Source organism: Odocoileus virginianus, chromosome 23 (assembly GCF_023699985.2).
Source record: "Odocoileus virginianus isolate 20LAN1187 ecotype Illinois chromosome 23, Ovbor_1.2, whole genome shotgun sequence".
Classification (NCBI taxonomy): Eukaryota; Metazoa; Chordata; class Mammalia; order Artiodactyla; family Cervidae; genus Odocoileus; species Odocoileus virginianus.
In genome coordinates this window covers 44867741-44889103 of record NC_069696.1, presented here as the reverse complement: position 1 = coordinate 44889103, position 21363 = coordinate 44867741, and the positions used below count along the sequence as shown (strand labels likewise).

The 21363-nt window shown below is 44.9% G+C and overlaps 1 long non-coding RNA gene across 1 annotated transcript in view; it reads left to right on the top strand.

Moving 5' to 3' along the window:
- Positions 1-539: 539 nt before the first annotated feature.
- LOC139030696 (uncharacterized) overlaps positions 540-21363 on the top strand; it is a 44096-nt gene continuing 23272 nt past the window's right edge. The window contains exon 1 of the long non-coding RNA XR_011483107.1: positions 540-728. This is a non-coding gene — a long non-coding RNA (uncharacterized lncRNA). The remainder of the gene's footprint in view (positions 729-21363) is intronic.

Sequence of the window (21363 nt, the reverse complement as noted above, 5' to 3'; positions counted from 1 at the left end):
GAAACAGCAAGTATAGGGCTTTGAGAGGAACCCCCTACCCCCTGAGTGTCTGAGGACCATCAGGGAGCTGGCGTGGAGGGTTGTGAGTGAGCAGGAGCATGGAGGAGAGGAGGTCGCGGGAGGGCTCCTGAAAGCTAGGTACCACCTTCTGACACTGCCATGAGGACATTGTCTTTGGCCATTGCTGGGCTCTGAGCAGAGGAGTCATACCTGACATTTTTCTTTTCCAGTCACTTGGTTTTTAAAAAAATAAATTTATTTATTTTTTTGGCCATACCATGTGGCATGTGGGGGTCCTTGTCAAGTCACAGAACATTAGAGAATGGAACATTTAGTTATTAAGTATTTTATGGGTTATTCATTTTAATTTCCACAGTAGACTGATAATACATGTTGTTGGTACCATTTTACAGTAATTAAACTGAAGCTCAGAAACATTATTGGTCAAAGCACCTCAACTGTAATAGTAGGAATGGAAAAGGAGATTGAAACTCGTTGCCTTTTGATTCTAAATCCATGCTTTTTTATTTTCTAGCTAGTCAGTCCCCTCCTAACAAGAGTTGACATCAGATTCATCAGAATTATAAAAATAAAATACTGATAGCAAAGAAACAATTAAAGGCTTGGCCTGAAAACCATTCATCTAACGTCATCTCCTCTTGAAAGGAGTGGGAATTGTGTGTATCTGGGAGCCTGGCCTGGGAATGAGACATCTCAAGTGAATGCACGTGAGTATTGTTGGTAAGCCATTGTTTGTTCTTCCTTTTTGAGGGTGTTGGGACAGGCCCACAGGGCAACTTTTTATGATTCCACTTTGGCATTGTGACCTAGGAGTTGGCAGTGGGGCCCCATGGCTTGCTGGGATACTCCTTATCACAGTAGATAAAGGAGCTTGAAATCAGCAGCTGGCCTGGATTTCCTAGTGAGATTGGAGGGGCAGATATCACTGGGAGGGGAAAGGGCTTCGGGTAACCTCCTGGGAGAATGATTAGCTGTGGGAGGCCAGGAGGGCCAGTTTAAAACAATCCTCTTTCTCTGGAATCTTTCTCTGGGCATTTGATAACATAGGATTCCCAAGGCTGAAATGGTATAGTTACATAGAAAGAGACTCTGCTGGAAATGAGATCCTTTACTCCAGGTGACAATCTCCTCCTTCCCTTCTGGAAAATTACCAAATGACCTTTTTTTCTTTTTTTTGATGTGGGCCATTTAAAAATCTTTGTTGAATCTGTTACAATTATTGCTTCTGTTGTTTTTTATGTTCTGTTTTTATGGCAGTGAGGCATGTGGGATCTTAGGTCCCAGACCAGGGATCGAACCTGCACCTTTTGCATTGTAAGGTGAAGTCTTAACCACTGGACTGCTAAGGAACTCCCCCCATGTGATCTTTTATATGGATAAAAAACTAGATCCTCCAAGTAGACTTCCAATTCCTAGGTCCACTGGAAATGTCCAGTGTTGGAGACAAGGATTCAGTGGCTGGTCTTCCTTTCTGTCCCGGATGTCGTCCCTTGTTTCCAATCATCTTTTAAATCTGGCACAATCGGCAAAGATCAGCAGAGTGGATGGTGTGTGCTGGCTGAGAGTGTGCATTCAGAAAGTGGGGATAGCTTTTGGGGGGAGGGCGAAAAAGCCTTCGAGTGGTCTCAGGATGCATCTATGTCTTTCCAGCCCTGGTCTCCTTGTAGATCTGTGTAGGTGTGTCAGCAATGGTCGTTGCTAAACCCTGGTATAATTGAAGGAGTAGGGTTTGCTTAGACTTGGGATCCTCTCTTCAAATAAGATACTCTAAATCACGAATCCTTTCAACAGACAGTAGGCACACAGCAGAGCCCTGATACTGTGTGAGGTGCTCTGATGCACAGCAGATTCAAAGGCATGGCCCATCCCCTCATGGTGCTGAGTGTGTGGTGGGTAGGGGTGCTGAAGAAGGCTATGTATATGGGCTACATCATGGCTCAGACAGGAAATAAAGTGTTCTGTTCTCTGCGAAGGCAGAGTCAAATCAAGTTGGGAGTGTGGGGGTGACATCCAGGAGAAACTGACTTTGTGGATTTAAAGAACAACTTTCAATGCATTTTCTAAACTCCATGCTGTTTGTTTCTCTGGGCAAAAATATCTGGGAATCATTACACTTCTGCAGGCCAAGAATGCAAGGCTGACCTCTTTACCTGGGACACATCTCAGAATTGTGTCTGCAGCGAGCACCCTTGAGGGATGAGGTAACATCTCCCTCGAGGACAAAGGGCAGGAGGGCTTACCTCTTGAGATAAAAGTGGTGGATTCCCCAAGGCTCAGTGTTCCCAAGGCTGCAGTTCGGATGCACTGGATGTAAAGCCTCCATCCGGGCTTATTACATTGCCACGTGGAACCTGGAGGCCAGAGGAACGGAGGCAGGCATGCTGCTGCTCATGCTGCTTGCTGTGCTGGGAGCAGTGACATCTGTGTCTTTGATTCAGGAGTCTTGTGTCTTCTTCTGGCATCCAGGAACATGCTAACGTGTGAGCTTATAAAATTCTAGGCCCAACAGTGCCCCCTTTCACCATGTGAGGAAATGCTGTTCCTGTGCTAAGCTTGGTTCAAAAGGAAGAAGAGAACCCCTGGCTGAACCCCTGATGTTATATGTGACAGACACATAACGTGATAGTTCTACCCCACTGGTGCCATCATGGTTCTTGGGGATCTGAATTGAAATGGGATAGATTATTCTAGAACAGAAATCCCCAGAGTTTTTCCATTTTGACAGATGAGCCATTTTTTCCCCCAAATAATTTGTAAGAAACACCAGTATATATGAAGAACTCAGAAAACTACCACTTTAAGGAAACATTTTGGGTTTGAAAGTTACTTTTTTTGTTGTTGTTGTTATTTACAAGTATTTCAGGAAAGAATGTTCACAAATCCATTTTGGTGGGAGTTGCTCTGTAAGGCAGCCTAGGAACCCTTGCCGCTAGATTACATACACAGTACTCGGTGGTGGAGGGCTCTTGCCAGAGAAGCCAGTTGCTTGTCTACCACAGGCATCATAGGAAGCAATCCCTTTTGTGGATTTGCTGCATTCTGCTCTATGGCCTTCAGTTTTGTAGATTCAGAGACTGGATTTATCAGCACAGGAGTGACTTTCAAGGGCTGACTCATATTAACTGTGCTTAGAAGGTGGATGCATAGACCAACATCACTTTTGTTCAGTTAGACAAAGGCTCCCCTTCTACTCAGCCAACACAATCCTCCCTCAAGGGCTTGGCGACAGGAGGGCATGAGAGTCACCGGGACACCCTCCCCTCATCTGCACAGCATTACGTAGTGGCCCATGACCCTGTAGCCAAGTATAATGCTGGTGTCCCCAGCTGGACTCTGAGCTTGTGAGCAAGGGACCACACACTATTCATTCTTCTACCTACAGGGCTTAGAACAGGATTTTGTTTTCTTCTACAAACCAAGAAAAGGGAGAAAGAAGGAAGAAAGAAAAAAAAGGGAGAAAGAAAGGTGGATGGACAAAAATGGCAAGCAGTTAAAAGGATAGAGCTTTTTTGATTTAGAAAATGTTTTTACACGTATTAGTGCATTAGATCACGTATATGTTGGTGTGATCCTAACTGTCCTGTGAGGTGTATTAGAGGTTGTCATTATTTTGTGGTTGGGAAACTGAGACTCAGAGAGGTTGTTTGACTAAGTCAGGGTCACACAGCACAGAGGTCTTAGAGCTGACCAGCTGTCTGCCTTCCTTGCTGTGATCCACAGTTTGACTTTGGGAGGTGAGTGCCTTTCCTCGTTAAAGCCTGCTTGATGGAGCTAACCCTGTGAGGAGGTGGACCTTACATGTGGTTGCCCTATTAGCTCAGCTCTGGATGTCTTCTCCTATTTAAGAAATCGTGTTAACTTTACTAGCACTTGTTCTTGGCTCCACTACACAGCAGTGGTTTAGGCAATGTGTTGGAAAAATGTGCTAATTACGTAGGCTTTAATTTTCTTCCATCTTAAAATAAAAATACTTAGCATTTTAGTTCTTGAGGAAAGGAACAATGGGTGGAGCTGGGGGACTCACAGAGGTTGGCGGCTTGCGGGGACCCAGAGGGCACAGAAGCAGAATGTGCAAGGGCAGAAAAATGGAAGTTTGCAGGAGGTCCCGGGTCTGGGGTCTATTTAGTGGGAGGGGTATGTGTGTGTGTATGTTGGGGGGGGGGTGTGGTGGAGGGAGGAGGAGAGACAGAGAGGAGAAAGCCATCCATGATCCCTATTACACAAGAAGGACGTATTTAAGAATTCATGCAATTTGTTGCCATCAACTCATTGATTGAAAATGTATTAATATGTCTTTTGTTAAAGTGTTAGTTGCTCAGTCATGTCCGACTCTTTGTGACCCTGTGGACTGCAGCCCATTAGGCTCCTCTGTCCATGGAATTCTCTGGGCAAGAATGCTGGAGTGCATTACCATTCCCTTCTCCAGAGGGTCTTCCCAACCCGAGGATTGAACCCTGGTCTCCTGCATTACAGCCAGATTCTCTATCGTCTGAGCCGCCAGAGAAGCCTATGTCTTTTGTTACCCGAATGTTACTGACTGGAGACGTTTCAATATTCACTTACATTAACAAATCGCCAGTCACAGGCTTTAGTCTCTGCAAAACCCTTGTGGTCAATAATGTGCTATTTGGCAACTGTAAGTGGGTAAAGTACAAGGTCATGAATTATTCTCTCACGAATAGAATTATTCTCTCATTCAAGAAATGTTTTTTGAGTACCTGTAATCCCCATGGACAGAAGAGCCTGGCTTGCTGTAGCCCACATGGTTATGTAGATTTGGACACAGCTTAGTGACTGAGTAACAACGAAAACACGTCCCAGGCACTGTATTCAATGTCGAGTCAAAAGTGGGACTCTAAGATCCCCAAGACGGACGTGGCCCCTGGCCTCATTGAGCTGAAAGAGGAGTCTTGGAATCCTAGAGCTGGAAGGAACCTTAAAGATAACCTCTTCAATCCTTTGTTTCACAGTCATAGAAACTGATGCCCAAAGAGGGCAAGTGAACTAGACTCCTATCACTCAGTTATTTAGTGGCAGAGTCCAGATTAGAACCCAAGTCTATTGATCCCGGGCCCAGACTTCTACTGAAATCCTCTAAAAACAGAATCTATTTAGGATTGGGAGCCATAGGTATATGGGAGAGTGTTAGAGTGTATTAGCTAAGGCAATGTTAGTGGCCATAGGGAATAAACCGCCAAGTCTCTGTAGTTTAAACAGTAGAACTTGATCTCTCCCTCCTGTTAAGTCCTTTCAGCAACTGGAATTCACACAGTTGGATTCGGTCAGGTTTAAACCATGGCTTCTAAGGTCATCGGAAAGACCTAGATTTTGCTAGAGGGTGGTTACATAGGCCCAGGTCTGAACGTGGTGCTCCTAATCCACTGGCTGAAGCTCAGTCATGTGGTAACACTCCATTACCCAGGAGCCTGGGAAATCCAGTTCAGTGCTGCCAGGCAGGACTTGTGTGTTCAGTAGGTAGCCAGTCACCACCATCTACATTACCTGTGGATTTCATTATTGATTGGAAAGGGAAAGTTACAAAATATTTGTTACTGAAAGAGGACTTTAGACAGGACAGACAGTACAGAGTTGAGAACTGTCATGGTATGTACTAGTTCTTAGGGGGAGGTGTTCAGTGTACAGTCCTGTTTTTTCCTTTCTCAGGGTTTTCCAATCCATTACTAACAAGATTTGACTTTGACTTGATGGAAGTCCTCTCAACCTCATTGGAAGGGCATAGCCATGGCTCCAAGGAAGAGGGAGAGAAGAAAGGAGTCTGCAGACGGGTTTTCAGCAAATGGTCCCAGTGCCTTGGGTGTGGGAATTTCTGGACTGGGCAATGTTGAGTCCAAGGCTAGAGACAGTCTTATTCCTTCTTAACGAGCTCTGAGCTTTTATAAGCCCTCATGTCTGGACAGTGCCTCCTGGCTGACAAAGAGTTTTCTAGAACATTGTCTCACTTCAACATTACATCCAGCCTCGGAGAAGCAGGAGAGGGAGGGAGGGGAGGAATTGGCAGGAAGGAAGGGGGTTCAGAAGGAGGGGAGATGATTTCTCACTGAGAAGGGTACCCAAAGAGGCTTCCCTGGGGAGAGGGCATTTGAGAAGGGACTTGAGGGAAGCATGGGAGAACAGCAGACAGCACTCCAGGTGTGGACCACATTGTCAGCAAAGGCACAGAGGTGTGAAAATCCTGGGGTGTCTTGGGGACTGGGAGAGGTCAGACTGGAAAACTTAATTGCACCCAGACTGCAGTATCCTTATGATCAGCATCCTCGCTGCCCTCTTTGGAATGCATTTCCATATTACCCGCTAAAGGCCAGGCACTTTGCTAGGTGTGTTGTCATTGTTGTTGTTTTTTCCTTTATTTTTTATTAGTTGGAGGCTAATTACTTTACAATATTGTAGTGGTTTTTGCCATACATTGATATGAATCAGCCATGGATTTACGTGCTCCCCATCCTGAACCCTCCTCCCCCTCACCCCACCCATCCCTCTGGGTCATCCCAGTGCACCAGCCCCGAGCACTTGCTCAGGTGTGTTGTTGTTGATCAGTCGCTCAGTTGTGTCTGATTCTTCACGACCCCATGAACTGCAGCACGCCTGGCTTCCCTGTCCTTCACCATCTCCTGGAATTTGTTCAGACTCATGTCCATTGAGTCGGTGATACCATCCAACCATCTCATCCTCTCTTGCCCCCTTCTCCTCCTGCCCTCAATCCTTCCCAGCACCAGGGTCTTTTCCAACGACTCAGCTCTTTACATCAGGTGGCCAAAGTATTGGAGCTTTAACTTGCTGGCTGTGGGAGATGCACAAAAAAATATCACACGCAGTTTCTGCCCTGAGGAGAGCTGCCACACACACAGAGCAGCCTTTCACGAAATACGTAGGAGCTACTTGTAAAGTTTGCACCTCTGTTTAATGTGTGTGCGCTTTCCTGCTCCAATCAGAGCAGCAGAGGCCTCCAGAGTTCCCTTTCTTCTGTGCCTAGAGCTCTCCGGTGAGGAGGTCTCATTTGAAGATTAACCTATGATTAGTCTTTGAGGAGGCAGCGTGTAGCCCATGGTGAAGACCATCTCTGGAGTCTGGAGGGCTGGGCTGGAATCTGGGTTCCGCCACTGATGACATATGACCCCCGCTGGAATGCCTAGTCACTCAGCTTTGGTTACTTGTCTATAAAATGGGATTGCAAATACTACCTAGCTGATTGAGTTGTCATGAGTATCAGCTGAGATGGTGTGGGAAAACAGTGTCGTGCATGGGACACAATGAACTCTTGATAAAGGCTGACAAACACGAAGATGCTCTTGGCTGTGGCTTTTGCAGCCTGCTGGCAATACCAGAGTTGTTGAGTAGGGACAACACTAAGGAACTTGACCTTCTATGAACTCCTGATCAGGAAGCAAAGTCAGGCTGGTGGGCTAGGTCATTGTGGGACGTGATAACATTAATTGTCTTAAAGGACTTGCGATTTCCTAAGAAGTTAGGTGCTTCTCATAGATGCACACCACACACACACACACCCTCTTCAGCAGTGCCTGGATTGAAGAGAGGATGTTTTGAATGGGTCACCACTGACTGTCACATCCCGTTCTCTGGCAGTGGGTTTCCCACAGCTAAACCAAGGCCAGTGTTGGGACGATTGCTGAGGTAGGTGGGACAGGAGCCCAACTTTGTGGCAGGTGATGCATGCCTCAATAATACGCCTACTTCTTGAGGGTTTCCTTCAATTATACTGCCCCGTGTGAGTTTACACACCCTTGCACACAATTGGCTTTCCTCTCTTAGGAATTTGGGATATTTTGGGCGTTGCCAGTCAGCTGTGTTTATTAGATAGCGTTTGTTTTCCCCTTCTAAGATAGGAAGCTCATTAGAAAGGAACACAAACCATGACACTTTAACCTAGAGTTCCCTTGAGAACTGGGGATATGTCTTAAGGAGGTCAAGTTCAGACAGATACAGCCCAGCTCAGAGGAGGTAAGCTGCCTGGTTCGGGTCCTTGGTGATGCTGGGCTGAAAGAATAATAATCCACATTCCAAAGATTTTGAAAAGAGTCTTCAAAATTTTGAAGGTTCCCCTAGTATGATTCCCCTAGTATTCTCTTTGCTGCTATAAGTTATGAAGCGAAAAGATGAGGTTATTGTATTAAATGTATACAAGTTTACTAGTAGTATATCACATGGGGTTCATCTGACTCAGAAGTCTGCCCTTCCCTATTGTATTATATGCTTAACACAGTATATTATAATGGCTTAATTTGTGTCGATTTCTCCCATAGATTATAAGTCTTGAGAGTTCAGGCATGAATTTATCTTGTTCATATAGTGTGGTGTTCATTTAATAATTGTCAAATGAATGATGCATGAATGAATTGGTCATGATTCCTCTGATGTGGCAAAAGATTAATGCTGAGTTATACGTATGCCAAGATCTCTTGTTTTATGCCTACTCCTAAATATGTGTCAGGAAGTCAGCTTTGCAAGCTAGATCTCAAATCTCTGTATCTTAGTGTTGTGGTCTTCCTCATTTCACAAAGGGCTAATCTGCTGAGGGATCCTGCTGGTTTTAGTATTTTGATGGCAGGTCTATTTCCACTTGGTTGGGAATCATTCTTCCTACCCCTTTTTTCATTCTGAGGTTTCCGCTTGGAGAAAACCCAAGGTCAGCAGGTTGTTTAATGTCCCTTGAGGCCACATCAAAAGTGCTGATGGAGGCGAAGAGAGAAAATGCCTTCAGAAGGGCAGTAGGAAAGTTCCCTTCCCAGTCGTGTCTGGAGAATCTTTGGTTGGGTTGGGAATCTTTAATAAAAGAATCCAAAGGACTTTATTTAGCCTTAAAAGAATAAAGTCTTAAAGCTATTTTTGTTGTCAATAGGATTGACTAAATGAAAGCTTCTTCCCCAGCCCCCGTGGTAGATTTGGGTAAATGGGCAACTGTTTTAAAAAAAAAAATTTTTTTTTTTAACTGGAGGATAACTGCTTTACAATGTTGTTAGTTACTGCTATACAATATTGTGAATCAGCCATATGTATACATTTAGCCCCTTCTTCTTTGACCTCTCTCCCACCCACCTCCGTTCCACCCCTCTAGGTCATCACAGAGCACAGAGTTGAGCTCCCGATGCTATACACAGCTTCCCACTAGCCGTCTATTTTACACACGGTAGTCAACACTTCTCTCTCAATTGGCCCCACCCTTTCTTCCCCACTCTGTCTGTAAGTTCGTCCTCTGTGTCTGTGTGTCTATCCCTGCCGTGCAAATAACCTAGAGTCTGTCTCACAAAGTGAAGTAAGTCAGAAAGAGAAAAACTAATATCACATATTAATGCATATATATATGCAACTATTTTAAATCAATCAAAGAGAACACTTTCATTGAGCCCCTACTCCACACTCACATTATGCTAAGCATGATGGTTGAAAAAGACAGAAAGAAGACACTTCTAGGAACTGCAGGTCTTTTGGGTGGGGGACAACAGGCCATGTACAGTTACTAACAATTTCAGTGAACCTCACAAACCTGGCCTCAAACAGCATCTGAGGGTCCCTGGGCTACTTGAGCAGGCTCAAGAAAAATAATCATTTTCTTCCCTTTGGTGGTGTAACTCATTTATTATCTCTTTTGTTCTCCACAACCACCCTTGTAGTTATCTTTTGTTGTTCCCATTTGGTAGATTAGTAACCTGTAGGCTCCAAGGGGGACTATGCCATGAGGGCTTGAGTCCCACCTGTTCAATAAGTAATAAAAATATCCCATATTTCCCAAGTACCTACTAGGTGACAGGAACTCTTTTAGATTTTTCAATGTGTCATTTCCTTTAATGCTAAAAAACAATCCTGTGAATGTTGGTACCACTTAACCTCCATTCGCTGGTGATGAAATGGATGCATGGTGAGAATAAGAACATGGTGCAAGGCTACCAGGTGTCAGAGGTGGGCTTGGAGCCGCCAGAGTCAGGCTCTGGAACTTGTGCTTTTACCCCCTATTTAAGCAGCATGATTTAGTCCAGTAATCTTGGACTTGAAAACTTAAGACTCCCTTTGAGTCCCAAATCTGCCTCTGATGTCTTGGTTACTCCAAGTGTGGTCCATGAACCAGCAACATCAGCATTACCTGGGAGCTGAGAGAAACGCAGCATGAGGGCTCTGCCCTAGACCTCCTGGATCAGAATCCTTATTTTACCTGCGTGCGTGCTCAGTCACTTTGGGCGTGTCCAACTCTTTGCGACCCATGGACTGTAGCCCACCAGCCTCCTCTGTGCTAGCAATTCTCCAGGCAAGAAAACTGGAGTGGGTTGCCATGCCCCCCTCCAGGGGATCTTCCCAGGGACTGAACCCTTGTCTCTTGTCTCCTGCATTGGCAGGTGGGTTCTTTACCATTAATGCCACCTGAGAAGCTCATCTCTAGATAATTCGCCTCCTCATTGGGTGACATCGAATGACTGTCTTGTCACCTGGGCCCAAAGAAGATCCCACAGGAGTCTTCTCAGCCTCAACTTATCCAGCTGTAAAATGAGGCCCCCATCTGTGTCTGCTCCCTCTCAGGGCTGCTGTACAGATCAAAAGGCAGCGGGTCTGTGGAAGGCGTTGTAAATTGCACAGTGTTCTACAAAGGTCAAAACCAAACAGTGAACCAGAGCATTAAAGCTTTAGAGACAATTCGACAAACAGATAATGCCTTTTATCCCCACGGCTTGGCGGGGCAGGAACTCACAGTGCTGTGTGTCATGCAAAATAACCAGACAGAAGAAATGCCTTTTACAAGCAGTTCCTGGAAATTTCAAGCTTTATCAAGGAATTTGGTTTCTTCAGTTCACTGCCTCGTGAAAATAGCTGCGCCTTAATAAGGCCCAGATGTTGACAGAGTCACTCACCTTCCCCATTGCATGGATGCGTTTCATACTGAATTTCACCTAAGGAATTTTAGACTTTAAAGATAATAATCAAAAACACTGAGAGCTTCCCTTTGGGATTCTTGCTGATGTGAGAGATCAAAGATGTTGCAACAACACAATGAATGTAGATGGAACCGTGGTTTTCTTTCTTTACTAATGAAAAGATGAATTCAGCAAAACAATGACCGTTTTCACACTTTTAGCCATTTTCTCCCTAGAGGAGCTCAAAGCTGGCTGCAGTCTCACCTATTTTTAATAATTTCTGCAGCTGCCCTTCTCCTCTTCTTGCTCTCAGTAAATGTGGTTGGTGTGTTAACAACATTAGCTTCTGTTTCAAATACAATTAAACGGATGCCCTCACTGGTTAATTCTTGGCATCCCTGGAAAATACTTCCTCTGCATCTAGGAAAAGTAGGAGATATTTAAATTCCAAACAGTGAGTGGCTCCCAAGAGATCTCACATGGAGTTTCTTGGGATGGGAGTCTGGCCCAGAAGGAAGGCGCCCTCCATGGTGGCCCCTGGCTTTTTCCGGAGGCGGCCTGACTTGCCTTTATGTGAGGGGCTGAGAAATAACATAACTCTTGACTTTCCAGAGAGCCCAGCGCTCACGCAGACCGGCATCTAGAGACCAGGCTGTTTTCATTACATACACGCTGGAATGCGTGCGATCTGGTATAGGTCTCCAGGGATTGTACAAACCCTAAAGCAGGAATGGCAGAAATTTGACTTTCAGAGCCCCCGTCGCCACTCTTCAATTTGCTCTGTGCTTTCTTTCCTTCCCTAAAGAAAACGATGGAGGGAAATCATCTCAAAATTGTTTTAAAGGGCCAGACACCAAGGATGCTACTTCTCTGAGGCTACTCTTCCCCAGGCAAGGGTATCTTGTGGACATGGCCATGTCCGCCAAGACAGAGGCATGAAAATGGGAAGCTTATCTTTTGGGCTAGCAGTTGAGTCTGGGCAGTTGCTCAACTCTTTGGACACTGTTTCCTTCCTGTATAAATGTCCAGCAGCATCTCTGAGGGTTCTTAGTCAGATTACATGAGCCCTTGGCCTATGCTAGTGAGAACTGTAGATTATTTCTCTCAAAAGATATTGTTTCCTTCTGCTCAGAAAGCCACCCCTGTCAAACTTTATATTGAGTTCTATTATTTTTAAAATATTTAAGATGGAAAATACAGAATTGGTCTATTTTAGGAGTGGGCTTCCCTGGTAGCTCAGATGGTAAAGAATCTGCCACCAATGCAGGAGACTAGGGTTTGACCCCTGCACTGGGGAGATCCCCTGGAGAAGGGAATGGCTATCCACTTCAGTCTTCTTGCCTGGAGAATTTCATGGACAGAGGAGACTGGTGGGCTACACTCAATGGGTTTGCAAAGAGCCAGACATGACTGAGTGACTAACACTTTTAGGAGTGGGCTAGATCATCCTGAAAGCCTGGGGCTATACTTATAGCTGCTCTCTGGGAGTTTCATAACCAAATGATTCATTTTTCCAAATATGAGTGGGGCTCCTGCTACGTGCTTCAGTAACAGGAGCAAGTGAGACAGATCTGGTCCTTGGGGTTAAAGAGATAAAGGTTAGTGGAGAAAAACAAATAAACCAACTGACAATTAGAAAACAGGGTGATAAATGCCAAAATGGGAGAAGCATAGGTGCTAAGGACACCTGCCAAGATCTGAAAGGTGGGGGAAACTTTCTTGGAGGTAGTGTTATTGAAGATGTGATCTCAATGACAAAGGAACTAAGGGATCATGTGCAAAATCCGAGACTTTAGACCAAGCAGGACTTGTCCTGGGAAGTGAAAAAAAAGTGCAGCAAAGGAAGAGCAGAACCTGAGCAGAGGGGATTGTGGCAGCAAAGGAGGGGAGGGGGAGAGAACAGGCCCCACTACAGAGGATGTATAATCCAGTTTAGAGAGTTTGGATGGGCCTGAGGGTATCTAGGAGCCACTGCAGAATGTAAAGCAGCCGAGTAACACGATCAGCTTTGTATTTTGTCAGCCGGTTCTTCTATGAGCCCCTAGAGAGTCCTGCTCCCCTTCTCTGCTCTCATTCCCCTGGTGACAGCTCCTTCTTTCTTAATTTGTATGCCTCCAGAGGGCAGGGACTCCATCTGCTCCCCGCAAGCCCTCAATAAGTGTTTTTTGAGCCATTTAAATGAAGAGAGAGAGAAAAGAAGAAATAGCTCAGAGAAGCATGCCAGGCAGGAATCTGAGCACTTAGCTAATACGGAGTCTTAAATCTTTCCAACAGTCCTATGAAGTAGGTGCCATGTTTGCCTCTGTTTACAGATGTTGAACCACAGTGCAGAGAGGGGAATTCACTTGCCCAAGGTCACATAGTAGTAAACAGCTGATCTGGAAGGTGATCTCAGATTGCCTGGCTGTGCTGTAAGGTCTGTTCTGCCTGATGAAAGAAATTCTCAGCAGGTTGCTAGCTGCTTACCTAGATGAAAGGCAAAGAGTCTCACACGATTTTCTGCATCACTTACCTGCCATGCCCTCCTCCCCACCCAACTGAGGAGGCCGCCTGTACAGACTGGAGGCCCTACAGAAGAAACGGGAGCCACAGGACTTGGTGCTATTAGCAAAGCTTTTCCCTCTAAGAAGCTAAATAGAATCAAAGGCTTTTGATGATGCTAGTGCAAGAAGTTCTGTGCCAAGGTATGAAATGCTGAGCAAAGCCTTTACAAACAGAGCATTTGAGGGCATTTATATCATTTATGGTGATATTATACTAAAAGAGTTCCTGGGTCGTCTTCTGTTTTACCAAAAGTCCTTTTTTCATTTTGGCTATGTTTAATGGCATAGCTACACTTTTTATCATGAGTGGAAGTGAGAGTATGTAACCAGGCCAGAATGGTGGTAATGCTGGTGGAAATGATGATGGTATGATGGAGACTGACTTCTGGTAGAGGTCCACCTGTGTTATTGATTAGTCAGGTATCAAACTTCAACCTTTATCTGCCTTTGCTATGGATTTCAGGATCTTGATTTCAAACTACATTACTTAAAGTCATACTCTCAATGATCATCTGTTGTTACTAATTATGTCATTAATGACAGTCAATCATGTTCATCAGTTCAGTTCAGTTCTGTCTCTTAGTCATGTCCGACTCTTTGCGACCCCATGAACCGCAGCATGCCAGGCCTCCCTGTCCATCACCAACTCCCAGAGTCCACCCAGACCCATGTCCATTGAGTTGGTGATGCCATCTAAACATCTCGTCCTCTGTCATCCCCTTCTCTTCCTGTCTTCAATCTTTCCCAACATCAGGGTCTTTTCAAATGAGTCAACTCTTCACATCAGGTGGCCAAAATATGGAGTTTCAGCTTCAGCATCAGTCCTTCCAATGAACACCAAGGACTGTTTTCCTTTAGGATGGACTGGTTGGATTTCCTTGCAGTCCAAGGGACTCTCAAGAGTCTTCTCCAACACCACAGTTCAAAAGCATCAATTTTTCTGTGCTCCGCTTTCTTTATAGTCCAAATCTCACATCCAAACATGACTACTGGAAAAACCATAGCCTTGACTAGACGGACCTTTGTTGGCAAAGTAATGTCTTTGCTTTTTAATATGCTGTCTAGGTTTGTCATAACTTTTCTTCCAAGGAGTAAGCGTCATTTAATTTCACGGCTGCAATCACCATCTGCAGTGATTTTGGAGCCCCCCAAAATAAAGTCAGCCACTGTTTCCACTGTTTCCCCATCTATTTGCCATGAAGTGATGGAACCAAGATGCCATGATCTTAGTTGAATGGTGAGTTTTAAGCCAACTTTTTCACTCTCCTCTTTCACTTTCATCAAGAGGCTCTTTAGTTCTTCTTCACTTTCTGCCATAAGGGTCGTAATTACTTGAAAAAATGATTGGAAAGCTGTCACTTTAGGAGAATGTATTTGGGGATTGGCCCCCTTGTCAAACCTCTGTGTTTCTGTTTCTTTATGTTCAATCTGTTCTCAACCACCTTGGCATGGCTACACAGAATAAGCACAATAATGTGTGTGAAAGTTCACAGGAATAATAATGATGACTGTTTGTTTAGCATCTACTCAGTAATAAATCCAGACAGCTCTGATACATTACTGATAATTCTATAAACAATTTTCACCTTGATTCAGAAGGATTTACTCAGAAGATTCATGAGTCTATTTGCATTACAAAGAACAGCATTGATTTTAAAGTTACATGCAAAACAAGGGAGTTCACTGATAGTCCAGTGGCTAAGACTCTGTGTTCCCAAAGCAGGGGGCCTGGGATTGTTCCCTGGTCAGGGAACTAGATCTCACATGCTGTAACTGAAAGAGTCTGCATGCTGCAACTAAGACCCAGAGCAGCCAAATAAATAAATAAAAGTTTAAAATAAAAATTAGGTACAAAACAAATAAGAATGTAGACTGAAATGAAGCCAGCAAAAAAGTGTGGGGGAGTGTTGCTGAAAAGGCTAGCACAAAGACCTTATATTTCAAGGGCTGCAATTTGGGAACTTAACTTTGTAGCAACCATTTGGAAAGAGAAAACCTATTTACACAGTGTAACTTCCTTCGGAAAAAAAGCTTGCTGTTATTTGGTGGGCCAGGTCATCCTGCCGGGGACCAGGGAGCCAGGTGTGAACCAATAGCCTCTCTGACTACAATGCCCGTTGCTGTCTCTCTGCCTGGGATGGTCAGGGCCTTCACTCTGTTAAGGCAGCAGTGGGTATTACAGATAGAAAACACACTGGGGCTGATCCTAACTCTTTCTAAAAACGGAAGCCTCGGGGGATCCCTTGGTGGTCCAGTGGTTAGGACTCACGCTCTCTCTGCTGAGGCCCAGGTCCGATCCCTAGTTGGGGAACTAAGATCCCACAAGCCTTGCAGTGCGGCCAGGGAGGAAACATACAACAGAAGCCCCTACCCAGCTTATACACGTACTGTAAGCAGTCTGAAATCTGTAAATGTTGGGGTGCTTAGGGTTTGTCCTCAAGCTTGTGTGAGACGTACTCAGCCACCCCTATGACTGTGGGGTTTGTGGTTGCCTTTCAGTCTCTCTCCTCCCTCCTTACTGTGCCCCCTCCTGCCGGCTCCTCAGTGCCCAGCTGCTGGAGAGGCTCAGGGTGGGGGGCAGGGGGAAAATGCAGAGGCCTTGAGAAGGGGGGAAAGGGGGCCTGGGTGGGGGAAACAGTGGGACTTTCCCACTCTTCATTCCGAGGGATTTAGATGCTTAAGTGCCTTTCACACTAATCCCTGGAAATCCTGACGCTTTAGGGATGAGGAATTTCTCACTTAGAAGAGAAGACTGGAACTTGATTATGACCCTTCTGGGGGATGTGTGAAGACACATGCTAAATGATGCCTCTGCAGATAAGAAAGTGTGCCCAGCGGTGGGAGGCTCGGCGCCCTGTGCTCCCCGTCTCCTTGTTTAGAATTCTTTCTCTGAGATAGGGTATGATCTGCAGGTTCGATTTATCACTGTCAGCTCGAGATGGGGGAAATGCTCATGCTCTCTTTGCTTATTTAAATTTTATCCCTCTTCCCCGAGGCCTTGGTCTCCCTTGTTTGAGACGGGTCCATTGCAGGTTCCTGGCTTATGCTCAGATGTTAATGGGACCACAGGGAGTCACTGTGTGTCGGGACCATGCTGATTGCTATACCTGCATCACCTCCTTTGCTCATCATGACAGGGACTATTATTATCTCCAAGTGCACACAAAGAGAGTAGGATATAGGGAGGTTAAAGAAACCTGGGGCTTCCCAGGTGGTGCTAGTGGTAAAGAACCCTCCTGCCAATGCAGGAGATGTAAGAGATGCTGGTTTGATCCTTAGGTTGGGAAGATCCCCTGGAAGAGGGAATGGCAACCCACTTCAGCACTCTAGCCTGGAGAATCCCATGGATATAGAAGCCTGGCAGTCTACAGTCCACAGAGTTGAAAAAGAGTCAGACACGACTGAGAATGCACACATCCATCCAAAGAAACTGTGTAATGTTACTTGCCTTAGAGGTAATGTGGCTGAGATCTGGGCCCGAGACGGTTGGCTTCCAGAGCTCACAGGCCGAACCACTAGTTTTTGCAGTCTTCTTTCAACATAAAAATAGCTAGTTGGTGCAAGACGGGAATCAGGAAGTTGAGTTGGAAGGTGGCTCTGTCATACACATCTGGGAGACCCTTGGTAAGGATGCTACATCCCTAGGAATCAGTTTTCTCAACCATAAAAAAGGATAATAGTAGTGCTTGCCTACTAGGGTTGATGTGGTGGTTAAATGATGCCCAGTACAAGGCAAAAGCTCAATAAATGTAGCAGTTTTTAACTTTTGTTTCAGTTATAGTCTTCCTGTCACTGGAATTCATGGTCACTAAGTAGACAGAGTGATGGGGAGAAAAGAAATTAAAGCTCTGGGTTTCTTTTAAGCTGTGCCAGTGCTTCTGACCTATTGCTTAGTTTGAAGTTACACTTAGAAATTTGAGCTCTGTAAATGCATCCATGACTTTTAACTAGATCCATTGGTATTTCAGATCTGAAACAGACTAAGCGATCATATAGTCTCACCTCCTCCTTTGAGAGATCCCTCTCCCCTACCAAAAAACAGTAATTTAAATAAGATAGAAGTTTGTTTGTTCTCGCATAAGGTATCAGTAGCCCAGGCTTGTAGGCTAGTGAAACTATTCTCCTTCAAGCTTGTTGCTTTCTCATTCTTAATACAAGACTTCTACTTTGTGGTCCAAGATGGCTGCTCCAGCTCCAGCTATCACAACTTTAATCCAAACCTTCAGGAAAAGGAAAAGGAAAAAGAATGACACAGACATTATACTTATATACATCATGGAAGTTATTCAAGTCATATCATATATGTATAATGATTTATACATATAAGAATTTACATACATAAGGATCACACAAGTCATATTCACTTATATCCCATTGACTAAAATTTGGTGTATATTTGTATCTTGTTATGAGAGGCCTTGGGGGAGTGTAGTATTTATTCTGGTGGCTATGTACCCAGCCAGATTCTATTTGAGGGTTCTATCAGAGAGGAATAAAGGGAGAATGCATCTCTGGGGACACCCAGCAGGTTTTGTCACTCTGAGATAGCACAGTACTTTCCCTATAACATTCAATAGAGATGCATTGCCCCCCTCCAACCTATGTTCTCTCCATAGCACCACAAATTTGGATTACATTTCTCTTAGGTTCTTAATAAAATTTCCTGAAGAATTCTGGTCACAAGGGGTAGCAGCTGGCAAGTTCCAGTCTCAGACAAGTTGGCGAGAGTACAGACAGAGAGTGGATGAGAATAAAGTGGGGAGAGAACCAGAGCAGTGGTAATTACAAATGCCTTCGGTCTGGCTGGGTCCCTCCTGTTGAGGAAGCCCTTGTCTGTGCTTGAAGCATGCCGAAGCACCATACTGCCCACTGCCAAGGCCACAGGGAGAGATGAGTTTGTACAGTGCTGAGAGACAAGGACAAGAACTTCTGGAAAGATCAGACATTTGTAGAAATGCTCTCTATTCTGCAAATATAAAATGATTTGCTGCTAAGATGGGTAGATAGCTCTAAATTTAGCAGGCAGCCAGAGCAGTCCCCGTGGCCTAAAACAGCATCCCAGGATTCTGCAAAAAGCCATATGAAGAGGAGCTGGACCCAGAGTTAACAAAGGGCAGAAATGTGGAGCCTTCAGTATGTTGGGGACACTGGGACTTGATTAGGACATGAGAGGGGTGTGTTTGTGTGTGTGTATGGGGAAAAGGGAGGCAGAAATGTGCTGAAGGGGGAGCATAAAAAGATAGACACGGGGAGGGAAAAGTGTTAGTTGCTCAGTAGCATCTGATTCTTTGTGACCCCTTGTTCCTCTGTCCGTGGGATTTTCCAGGCAAGAATATTGGAGTGGGTAGCCATTTCCTTCCTCAGGGAATCTTTCCGATTCAGGGGTTGGACCTGAGTCTCCTGCATTGGCAGGCAGATTCTTTACCACTGTGCCACCTGGGAAGCCCAACTCCATGCCAGGCTCCTCTGTTCACGAGACTTCCAAGGCAAGAATACTGGAGTGGGTTACCATTTCCTGCTCTGGGGGATCTTTCTGATCCCAGGGACTGAACTCAGGTCTCCTGCATTGCAGGCAGATTTGTTATCATCTGAGCCACCAGGGAACCCTGCTATGAGGAGGGAAAGCAGAAACAAAGATGGGAAAGTGAGTATGAGAGAGGAAAGTGTGAGTATGATGGGAAAAGCGGTATTTGAGACAGAATAGAAAGATAGATGGATAGAAAGAAGGGAGGAAGGAAAGAAAAAGGGAGAGAAAAAGAGAGGGAGGGAAAGAGAGAAGGAAAGAGACGGAAAAAATTGGAAGGAAGGAAAGAGGGAAGGAAGGGAGAGAGGCGCAATACCTGTGTGTGCCCACTAGGAAGCAGAGAGTTGAGTGACCAAGGTGCTGCAAGCCTCGGCAATCACTTAAGATGAAAAACTAACCCTCCCCTCAGTAGACCAGCTCTAACGGGAACACCTCTAAGTCCCAGGAAGCAGTGAGGACTCACCGAGTTCTTGCTGCATCACCACTGTCCTGAGCATGGTCCTAAGCCTGCATCATTCTCATCTCACCCAAGCTTGGCCCCGGCGGAGGAGCCTCTTGGGAAACGATGGAATCATTTCGCTCATGTCACTGGCCGTGCTTTGGCCAAGGAGACCAGGGGCTTCGGTGTGGCACATGCTTTCAGCGTGCGGGCTGCCTGAGAACACATCTGTCAACCTTAACATCAGAGAACAAACGCCTGGGTTTGACATGAAAAGGACAGCAGAAGAGCAGCCCTGACCTGACTGCCATGTGGCATTCCTAAGCGTGCAGAGATTCGGCCTGGAAGATATGCACTGTACTTGAAAGAAGTCTTTTATCCAGGCAAGAGGGGATAAACACATCTGTATGGCATTGATTTTTTTTTTTTTCTTCCTACTTTCTTTCTGGGATTTGGAGCTGGGCTGGGGGAAGGAACAATGAAAACATTTGAAACATCTGACACTGAGTCGGGCTTGTGGGTAGGCAGCATTTGAGGGGAAATGAAAGGTGAAATGCCAAATTTAGTTTGGCTCTTCTTTCTGGCGCCATTTTCCTCTCTTCTACCCGACCTGTTATTTTCCTTTTAGCACCGGTGAGGGGGTGGATCATGTAACACTCCTACTTAGCACATACATAGCTTGCCTTGTCTTGAAAGGGAAGCATACAGTGACAACGGAAACCTCACAACCTCCAGAGTGGGAGGCAACCTTAGGGTTCTGGCTTCCAGGATATTTACGTTGGTTACCATTTGGTATACTGAACACCAACCGGGATCCCTTGACTCACAGCTAAAATGGAATGAGGATCCAAAGGCATGACGCCCCTGATGGAAACACAAAAGTTGTAGCTCTACAAGAGCAAACAGCTATATTTAAGAAGAAGTAAGTCATTTGTACAAGGGTGTGACTAAGTATAGCCAGCCAGTCTTTCTTCGTTTCATTAATTTTAGCTTTCACAACAAAAATAGATTGTTGTGAGACATAAGTGAAAATAAAATATGTAGGTGAAAGAGCCCGATACATAGGAATTTAGCAACTAGTAAGTAAGACACACTTTCTTATTTCCTGCCAGCGTATCTTCAGCTAGATTGTAAGCTTCTAGAATGTATATGGGCTTCATTGGTGGCTCAGCAGTAAAGAATCTGCTTGCAGTGCAGGAGACACAGGAGACGTGGGCTTGATCTCTGGGTTGGGGAGATCCCCTGGAGGAGGGCATGGCAACCCCTTCCAGTATTCTTGCCTGGAGAATCCCCATGGTCAGAGGAGCCAGGCAGTCCAGTGAATCACAAAAAGTAGGACATGACTGAAGTGACTGAGCAGACATTCAGAGTGTGTGTATGTTAATTTGGGGAATTTCTCTAATACTTAATTTTAGTACTTTGTAAACTTAAACTTTTAAAATTCCTTACTTAATGTGCCTTAATGTGTTTTTAATAAATGTTTTCTCTTTTTTAAGATCAATTTTAGGGTGTCTCTTTTTGGAAGTAGTCCTTGAACTCTTGAAGTCTTTTTTAAAAAATAATAGTTAAAAAAAAATAACAGATTAAGATATAATTCACATCCCATAAAATCTACCCTTTCAAAGTGTAAAATTCAGTGGTTTCTAGTACATTCACAGAGTTGTACATCCATCACCACTCTCTAATTCTGAAACATTTCATCAGCCCAAATAGAAACCCTGTACCCATTACCACTAGTTTCTCCATGCCTTCTCTCTCTCCTTGCCAGTCAAGGCAGCCACCACTTTATTTCTGTCTTTATAGATTTACCTGTTGTGGCTATTTCACATAAATCGAATCATATAGTATGTAGTCTTTTGTGACGGGCTTCTTTCATTTGCCCGTTTCTTTCAAGGTTTATCCAGGTAGCAGTACCTCATTCCTTTTCATGGCTGAATAACATTCCACTTTATGGATATA